Source organism: Pelodiscus sinensis, chromosome 4 (assembly GCF_049634645.1).
Source record: "Pelodiscus sinensis isolate JC-2024 chromosome 4, ASM4963464v1, whole genome shotgun sequence".
Taxonomy (NCBI): Eukaryota; Metazoa; Chordata; order Testudines; family Trionychidae; genus Pelodiscus; species Pelodiscus sinensis.
The window spans coordinates 44,569,861-44,580,139 of record NC_134714.1 but is presented as its reverse complement, the minus strand read 5'-3'; the positions used below and the strand labels follow the sequence as shown (position 1 = coordinate 44,580,139).

Genomic DNA, 10,279 nt, shown 5'->3' with positions numbered 1-10,279 from the left:
GCTGCTTGCAGTTAGTTGCTAAGCAACAGTCTGGCTGTGACTGGGCTAGTTGCTGCCAGAGTCTATTCAACTCCAGCTCCCTGCAGTGCCCGGCGCTCCGGGGACCTCTGGCCCCCAAGCACCGACCCCACAACCGAGCCCCCGGCAGGCACAGCCCCAGTCATTGCGGCTGGTCATGGCCCTTCAGCCCCCCCCTTCTGCGCCTGCGCAAGGGCTGTCCGGGGTCCTGGCTCAAGGCCGCACTCCCGCGAAAGCACTTGTCCCGGTTGCCCACGTGCTTCTGCGTGGCCCGGCCTGCGGCTGCAGAGTCGTTCCGAGGCCGTGGTCCTGCCTGTGGGGGGCGCCCGCAAGGGAGTCAGCCACCACTGATGGCCTCAGCTGCTGCCAGTGTTAGCTCTCTTCCAAGTGTGGGGACCCAGCACCAGGGGGCCAGCGTCGGCAACTAAACGCAGCCCCCTGCAGGCTGGCTGGTTTAATCCCCAGGGGGAGCTGACAACTGGACGCAGCCAACTCCTATCTCTCACAGGCAAAGGTATTTCCAGTTGAGCACACTGATTGCCAATTGGAGCAGAAAAGAAAATTACTGATACTGTGTCGTGTTCTACAAGGCTGCATCTAGACTGGCATGATTTTCCAGAAATGCTTTTAATGGAAAAGTTTTCCATTAAAAGCATTTTCGGAACAGAACGTCTAGATTGGCACAGATGCTTTTCCGCAAAAGCACTTTTTGTGGAAAAGCATCCGTGCCAATCTAGATGCGCTTTTCCGCAAAAAAGCCCCGATTGCCATTTTTGCGATCGGGGCTTTTTTGCGGAAAACACATCTGAGCTGTCTACACTGGCCCTTTTGCGCAAAAGGGACCTTTGCCCGAACGGAAGCAGAATAGTATTTCCACAAGAAGCACTGATTTCTTACAGTAGGAAGTCAGTGCTTTTGCGGAAATTCAAGCGGCCAGTGTAGACAGCTGGCAAGTTTTTCTGGAAAAGTGGTTAATTTCCCGGAAAAACTGACCAGTCTAGACACAGCCCATAAGTTTGTTTAGGTTGGCTACGTGGTGAATCTGATGTGCTCCCAGGATGAGAGAGGATCTTTAGGCTAGGCAGGAAGATCTGTTCTTAGTTTATACAATTTCAAGCCTGGTGATATGCGCTTGTCTACTCAATTTATATTTTTGTCCTTGGATTAATTAGCATAATTACTATGGAATTATTCAAATATCTCATACAAGCTGACAGGAAATCAGGGTGCTATTCCACTTATCTGCATCATATTTATGAATCCACAAACTATGTAAATTGTAAAGTTTGTTTGTTTACTACTGTTGCTATTAGAGATGCTTAGTCAGCATCTCTATGTGCAGTCATGGAGGAGCTGATACATAGGCATCATCTTTTACTTTTCCCTGGAAGTGCTGCCCTTTCTCCTGAGACCCTGACTTCCCATCACATCCTAACTCCTCTCTGTCACCTCCCTGAGGCCTCCACCCACTGTTCTCCACCAGAAGTAGCCCTAGAAGAACTGGCACCCTAGGCGAAACGCACAATCGGTGCTCCCGCCTCCAAAGCCCTCAACAGCCATTTATCTTGGTGTCGTAATTTGCCTGTATTGATGGGCCACCACTGTTCTCCACCCTTCCTGAAACCCCTCCTTGAATCATCAAGTGCTGCCAAACAGCTGATCAAGGTGCTGTGGAACAGTAATGGCTGGTGGGTGTTGAGCAGCCACTATTTTTTTTTTCTATATGTATTCCAGCCTTGGAGCATGCATAGAGTCAACAGCTATGAGCCAATAGATTGCACCTGTGGTCTAGATGAAGGTAGGAAATTCTTTCTTCTCTTTAACCACTGCACCATGTTCATTTTTCTCTGACTTCAGTGTGTGTAGGATTGATCTCTATGTATTGGATGACTCTGCTGTATGACAGCATGTCACATAAGTAGGCATTTGTTACCTTCATTTTTGCAGAACAAATTACAGTACTGAGGCATGATTGCTGATATAGGACACTGTGGAACTGACTCACAGAGGAAGTAAAAACAGGAATAGATTAAATTGCTTTTAATGTTAGTGATTTTAAGTGTTTTTAGTAACAGTCATGGTAAAAATGTGACTGTGCTTCTGTTTTTAGATGCTGCACAGATTACAGATCCCTTTGCAATCCAAGGCTACGGAAGAGATTAATATCAGCTAGAGTGAAGCAAAGGTGAGCCAACAACACTCATTTTCAATTAATTTAATTAATACCTTATTAGCAAGACTAGCTAGACCAGAAGTGGGCATTAATTTTTAAAAAGGAGCCACTTAAGAAATTTCTGAAGTCAGAAGGGGTGGGGCCAGGAGACTTCTCATGCTCTCCCTGCCCCATTGGCCTACGGTGGAAGAACAAGAGCAGTCTTCCTTCTCCCCTACCCCACCGAGAGAAATGCCAGCTGTTTTAAAACAGCAGGGCTATGTCTAGACTGGCATGATTTTCCGCAAATGCTTTTAACGGAAAACTTTTCTGTTAAAAGCATTTGCGGAAAAGAGTGTCTAGATTGGCATGGACGCTTTTCCGCAAAAGCATTTTTTGCGGAAAACTGTCCGTGCCAATCTAGATGCGCTTTTCTGCAAAAAAGCCCCGATAGCCATTTTTGTGATCGGGGCTTTTTTGTGCAAAACGAATCTGAGCTGTCTACACTGGCCCTTTTGCCCGAACAGGAGCAGCATAATATTTCCGCAAGAAGCACTGATTTCAGACAGTAGGAAGTCAGTGTTCTTGTGGAAATTCAAGCGGCCAGTGTAGACAGCTGGCAAGTTTTTCCGCAAAAGCAGCTGCTTTTGCGGAAAAACTTGCCAATCTAGACACAGCCCAGGTGATTCCCTCTAGGTGCCAAGTGGGAGGAGACCTCAGAAAGTCTCCTCACTCCTGCAAGAGCATGGGGCAGCTAGAGAGACATGCCAGCTGTTTTAAAACAATTGGCATGTCAATAGCCAGTGCGTGCCCCTGGCAGGGTGGGTATAGGACACAAAAGACTTTGCGTGCTTCCTGCCCCCAGGAAGCCTGATTGGCCTGGGGATGGGGAGCATGCAAAACTCACCCACCCACCTGCCAAAAGCGCGCAGCAACTAGGGATAAATACCGGCTTGTCTGTCTAGCCACCACGCACTCTTGCAGGGGCAAGGAGACTTCGTGTGCTGACCCACCCTCAGACCTAGGGGTGGAGGAGTGGCAGGGCAGCTGCAGGCCAAATCTGGTCCGCCAAGGGTCCTTTGCCCACCCCGGGACTAAACCAATGTCATTTGGTGTGAATATAGTAGCATAGATTCCAGCACATGTTGGCATACCTGGCAGTGGAATGGCAGAGGAGAAAGCAGAAAATATTTTAAAAGTGTCTACAAGTCTCAGAGGTAGCCATGTTAGTCTGTAACTTAAAAAGAAAAAGCTTAAAAAACAAGTGGTCCTGTAGCACCTTAGACTAACAAAAATATAGATAGTATTATGAGCTTTCTTGGGCACAACTTACTTCTTCAGATGACAAATATGGAGCAAGAGGCACAGAGAGAAAAATAAATATAAAGCAGAAAAGGAGTGGAGAGGGGAGGAGAAAAAAAACCCTGACAATTAAAGTGTCTGTGCTACATGAGGCTAATAGAGTGGGCTGTAAGTGTCTATTACTTAATTTTTGATGTCATTTGTGTGTTGAATATAATGGTCCATCCAAGAAATGTCTTTGTTCAGTCCCTGGCTAAATGTGTTAAATTTGCATATGAGGGCCTTTTAAAATGTAGAAATTGACAGAGTCCTTTGCATATAAAAGAAGTGGAAAACTGAATTGAAAAGGTTTTAAAAGGTATGTCAAGAATTGTGGACCAAGGAGAAAAGAGGAAGACAATTTTATGAACTATGCCCCAAATATGGGGCAGATAATGTGCTACTGTAGTCCAAAGTTATTAAAGGAACAGTAGTAATACCATGAACTGGTCACTGTGGTTTGAAAAATAATTTGTATTTATTGAATGGTCATGTAACATATGTAATATTAAAGAAACAGTGTATCACTTGATATGGGATTGCCAGTAGCAACCCATAGGGAAAAAAGCTTCTTTATTAAAAATTTATATGGTTTGGGGTGACAGAATATATTGCGAGGATTTAGTGAGAACATTAGGAAAGTAGGGTAATATTAAAAATCTCTATTATGTTTTTAAGGATATAAAGAAGCATAAGAGAGCATATGGCATGAATGTATGCAGAATATAATAAGTGGAGGTTATAGATTCAATAGGTAAGTGTGCTTTGCCATAAAACATAAGGGCTGTGTCTAGACTGGCAAGTTTTTCTGCAAAATCATCTGCTTTTGCGGAAAAACTTGCCAGCTGCCTACACTGGCCGCTTGAATTTCCGCAAAATCACTGACGATCTCATGTAAGATTGTCAGTGCTTTTGCGGAAATACTATGCTGCTCCCTTTCGGGCAAAAGTCTTTTTCCGAAAAACTTTTGCGCAAAAGGGCCAGCGTAGACAGCAGAGATTTGTTTTCCGCAAAAAGCCCCGATTGCGAAAATGGCGATTGGGGCTTTTTTGCGGAAAAGCGCGTCTAGATTGGCCACAGACGCTTTTCTTCAAAAAGTGCTTTTGCGGAAAAGCGTCCTGCCAATCTAGATGCGCTTTTCCAAAAATGCTTTTAACGGAAAACTTTTCCGTTAAAAGCATTTCCGGAAAATCATGCCAATGTAGACGTAGCCAAGATGTCAGTATATAAGAAATAGTCCTTCAGGTATTTACAAGAGAGAAAAGTAACTTTCAAAAGGTGTGAAGCTTATAAGAAGTGAAAATGTGGACAGATGACTAGGGAGGAGTATAAATATATTGCTCAAGAATGTAGGGAAGTAATCAGGAAGGAAGAAGCACAATTGGAATTTTAGCTAGCAAGGAATGTGAAGGGTAACAAGAAAGGTTTCTACAGGCATGTTAGCACTAAGAGGGTGATCAGAGAGGGTATGGGGCCCTTACTGGATGAGGGCAGTAACCCAGTGACAGATGATGTGGGAAAAGCTGAAGTACTCGGTGCTTTTCTTGCCTCTGTCTTCACAGGCTGTTACACTTTGGTTCGGTGATGTGATGGGAGCCTCAAGGGTTAAAGTTGACTACCCAGTGAAAACTACTGGATGATGGTGAAACAAATTATTTTTATTAAGTGGAATGATTTTTCATTAAAACTAACAATTAGCAAATGTTTTTTTTAAACTAGCAATTGCCCAATGCTTTTACAGGGTAGAAAAGCTTGGGCACAATTATACCCAACTGATTACAATTCTTTGATTACAATTCATTTATATCAAATCACTATCCCTAATTTGCTTAACGAAAAATACAAAAACAAAGCCAATATAATGATAATAAAAACTCCGTCCAAAGCCAGCCCCTCTATGGTTATTTTAGGGCAGGTGGTGGAGTTAGTCATAAATCTACTTTTACAACTTAACAACTCCTGGTCTTCTATTTCTAACACTTACACTTAACCTAAATACAACACTACTACACAACACAAAATTATACAATTTACACAGTGTGGTTAACAGAACTTAGATACACTTTACATAATTACACAGTGAAATTAACACAATTTAACTCTTAATCAAACCAATAACCAATACATTTAAGTAATACTTACAAATCCAGAAACGATAACAACACAAAGACACACTAGAACTCGGAGCATGCTCCGGACTCGTGCACCCCTATATTTGACTCGAAGGGTGGGGAGGCAGCCTCAGTGTGATCAATCCTTTAGCCGGGCAAAAAAAAAAGATACGTGCCCTCAATACACGGAACCTCTGTCGAACAAAGGGGTAGAGGGTCTTTTATACAAAAATTCGGTGTCTAATGCCATGCTAGGATCTGCATTTGGCAGGGCCTGATAGGCTAATGATGAGGTAGTATGACAATACTGCCCTATAGGAATTTTTGTGATGTATGCGTGATCCCCTCGTGGACAGGACCAGATGGGGCATAGTTAGTGTGAGACAGTTGTGTTTTATTACGCTATGTTTGCTTTTTCTCTTGCCTCTAAGACCGGTCAAGCTACGGTCAAATGAGGCTTATCTGTAAATGCAGCTAGGCGCTATCTAGTAATGCTCACCTCCCTGTTTTCTGGTGCCTCTGAGTCCCAGGATGCCTGTAAGATCAAATTCCATTCACAAAAAAACTGCATTGTGCTTCCCATGCTCATTTGAGTTTTGTGTGGCAGGATGGGCTATAGCGAAGGCCGTGGACAGAAAAAGCCTGCTTTACAACACAGACAAGATCAGATCCCAAACTACTGCACTAGGCAATGCAGTATGGGAAGGAGGTGGGCAGCCCTCGGTGGAGAAAGAACAGATTAAGAACTATTCAGAAAAGCTAGACATACACATATCCATCAATCTGGACTTAATTCATCCAAGGTTATTAAGGGAATTGGCAAATGTCATTGCAGCGCCTTTGGCCATTATCTTTGAAAACTCATGGGCTACGTCTAGACTGGCATGATTTTCCGGAAATGTTTTTAACGGAAAAGTTTTCCGTTAAAAGCATTTTTGGAACAGAGCGTCTAGATTGGCACGGACGCTTTTCCTCAAAAGCACTTTTTGCGGAAAAGTGTCTGTGCCAATCTAGACGCACTTTTCCGCAAAAAAGCCCCGATCACCATTTTCGCGATCGGGGCTTTTTTGAGCAAAACAAATCCGAGCTGTCTACACTGGCCCTTTTACGCAAAAGCTTTGCGCAAAAGGACTTTTGCCCGAACGGGAACAGAATAGTATTTCCGCAAGAAGCACTGATTTCTTACAGTAGGAAGTCAGTGCTTTTGCAGAAATTCAAGCGGCCAGTGTAGACAGCTGGCAAGTTTTTCCGGAAAAGTGGCTGATTGTCCGGAAAAACTGGCCAGTCTAGACACAGCCATGGAGATTGGAAGAGGTCCCAGATGACTGGAAAAAGGCAAATGTAGTGCCCATCTTTAAAAAAGGGAAGAAGGACAATCTAGGGAACTACAGATCGGTATGCCTTACCTCAGTCCCCAGAAAAACCATGGGGGGATCCTCAAATAATCCATTTTGAAGCACTTGGAAGAGTGGAAAGTGATCAGGAATGGCCAACATGGATTCACCAAGGGCAAATTATGCCTGACCAATCTGATTAGCTTCCATGACGAGGTAACTAGCTCTGTGGGCTTGGGGAAGTCAGTGAATGTGGTATACCTTGACTTTAGCAAAGCTTTTGATATTGTCTCCCACAATATTCTTGCCAGCAAATTAAGGAAGTATGGATTGGATAAGTGGACTGTAAGGTGGATAGGAAGCTGATTAGATTGTCAGGCTCAACGGGTAGAGATCAATGGCTTGATGTCTGGTTGGCAGTCAGTTTCAAGTGGAGTGCCCCAAGGATCAGTTCTAGGGCTGGTTTTGTTCAATATCCTTATTAATGATCTGGATGAGGGGATGGATTGCACCCTCAGCAGGTTTGCAGATGACACTAAGATAGGGGGAGAGATAGATATGTTGGAGGGCAGGGATAGGATCCAGCGTGACTTAGACAAATTAGAGGATTGAGCCAAAAGAAATCTGATGAGATTCAACAAGGACAAGGGTAGAATCCTGCACTTCGGATGGAAATCCCAAGCATTGTTACAGGCTGGGGACTGACTGGCTATGCAGCAGAAAAGGACCTGGGGATTACAGTGGATGAGAAGCTGGATATGAGTCAACTGTGTGCCCTTGTAGCCAAGAAGCAAATGGCATATTAGGGTGCGTTAGGAGGAGCATTGCCAGCAGATCTAGAGAAGTGATTATTCCCCTTTATTCAGCACTGTGGTGAGGCCACATCTGGAGTACTGCGTCCAGTTCTGGGCCCCCCAGAAAGGATGTGGACGCATTGCAGAGGGTCCAGCGGAAGGCAACCAAAATGATTAAAGGGGCTGAGTACATGACCTACAAGGACAGGCTGAGGGATTTGAGCTTATTTAGTCTGCAGAAGAGAAGAGTGAAGGGGGATTTGATAGCAGCTTTCAACTACCTGAAGGGAGGTTCCAAAGACGATGGAGAGAGGCAGTAGTGACAGATGGCAGAACAAGGAGCAATGGACTCAAGTTACAGGGGAAGAGGTCTAGGTTGGATATTTAGGAAAAACTATTTCACTAGGAAGGTGGTAAAGCACTGGAATGGGTTACCTAGGGAGGTGGTAGAATCTCCATCCCTAGAGGTTTTTAAGTCTCAGCTTGATAGAGCCCTGGCTGGAATGATTTAGTTGGGGTTGGTCCTGCTTTGGGCAGGGAGCTGGACTCGATGACCTCCTGAGGTCTTTTCCAGACCCAGGATTCTATGATTCTAATTAGTTTTTAAAATATTATTCTGTACTTGATGCATAGATAACAATTCTGTTTTGTGGCATTTTTAAGATCCATTCCCAGTACCAGATTAAACAAATAATATTTTGTGTCAAACCTTATAAAATAGAACAGGAAAAAATGTGCCCGTTTTTATTACCACCATGTTTGCAAATGAAGACCTGTTGAAGTAAAGATGTGGTTTGTGGGCACTACATCAGGAAGGAGTCCCATTTAACTCTCATAGAGTATGCTGCTGAAGGAAACATATTATCTTGCTTTTTTTGAGGTGTCCACAGAATAGTTTGGGGCTATTACTGTTTGAGCTGGGAGTAACACTGTTCAAAACTCTAGTATGGGCAGGCTTTGCTTCTGCAGCAAAAAGAGTGGAGATGAAAAGAAGGAAATTCTTTCTGATGGCCCTGAGGAAAGAACTCAGGATATACAAATCAAAGAACTTTGCAAGCAGCTGGACCAGAAGTGGTATTTGTGTGGGTTTTAAAAACTCTGGACATGTGATTTCAGGAGGGACAAATGACTCCCTTAGCATTTACTTTGGAGAGGATTGTAGTAGGCACAAGGGACCTTTGTTTACTGGAGACTGTAGCCTGAGCCACTTATGAACCTCCCAGGAAAATTTCCCTCCACCCCCCATCAGTTTGAAAGAAAATTGTGTTTTATGGAGTGTCGAAAAAAAATGTGGCTATGGAGGGAGTCTTCCACATCTGTGTGAATTTTCTTGCAGTCTTCTTATCAGGAGGCTCTTGTCTGAGGAACAAACACTCAGGCCAGGTCTATGCTTTCCCTGAGATCTTTGCTCTGGAGATCGATCTGCTGGGTTCAATTTAGTGGATCTAGTAAGGACCTGCCAAATTGACTGCTGATGATGCCCCTGTCAACCTCGGTATTTCAAGGGCTCACAAAAAGTAAGGGAAGTCGACCTCCCACAGTGGAGGTGCCACAGAAATTTGACATAAGTAAGGTACATCGACTCCAGCTACGCTGTTCTCATAGTGGGAGTTGCATATCTTAGGTCGACTTTCTTGCATAGTATAGACTAGGGATGTTAAATATTAGTTAATTGAATAGTTGAATAACCTCACAAAGTCTTATTTGTTAGTCGACTATTCTGTAGTCCAAGGGTGGGCAAAAGGGCCTCTGCAGGCTGGATCCAGCCTGCAGAGACCCTGCTGCTCCCCCACACCCAGGCCAATTAGGGCCTGAGGGCGGGGGAGCACCTGAAGCCTTCTCAGCTCTGTCCCCGCCCTGGGAGCAGCGTGCGGCACTTCAACTCGCTGCTCGCAGAGTGGGGACAGAGCAGAGAAGGCTTTGCATGCTACCCCGCCCCCTGGGCCTTAATTGGCCCGGGGGTGGGGGAGCGCACAAAACCTCCCTCCCATTTCCAGCAGCATATGGAGCTTTGAAGCCCTGCGCTGCTCACTGGGCCGGGGGTGGAGCGGAGGAGGCTTTGCGTGCTCCCAGGCCAATTAGGGCCTGGAGACAAGGGAGCTGCGTGAAGCTTCCTTTGCCATACCCCAGCCCTGTGAGGAGCCCGTGGCACCTCACAGGGAGGGAGGAGGCTTCCTGTGCTCCCCCACTCCCAGGCCCTGATTGACCCGGGGGTGGTGGAGCATGCCACGCCTCTTCCAGGGCATGGGTGCCTAGTGGGAAGGGGAGAGGGGCTTCCCTACCCCCAAACCAATCATGGTCTGGGGGAGGGGTAGCCCAACCCCTTCCTGTTTAGGCCCCGCCTCTTCTGGGGTGGCTGGGAACTACTTAAAAATTTTTGAAGTAGCTCCTGGGCAAAAATTATTGCCTACCCCTGCTGTAGTCCCCGGGAGTGGGAGCAGCAGCCAGTGCACCTCACTCCCATGGAACCCACTGCCCCTCTGTGCTGCTGCTTCTGTATTAGAGGCAGCAACGCAGGGTGCTAGGCAG

At 45.4% G+C, this 10,279-nt stretch overlaps 1 long non-coding RNA gene across 1 annotated transcript; it reads left to right on the top strand.

Moving 5' to 3' along the window:
- Window positions 1-64: 64 nt before the first annotated feature.
- Window positions 65-5,469, top strand: LOC112544901 (uncharacterized). Its single transcript, XR_012903384.1, has 4 exons — window positions 65-532; window positions 1,753-1,816; window positions 2,129-2,203; window positions 5,074-5,469. It is a non-coding gene; the product is annotated as an uncharacterized LOC112544901 (long non-coding RNA).
- Window positions 5,470-10,279: the final 4,810 nt, after the last annotated feature.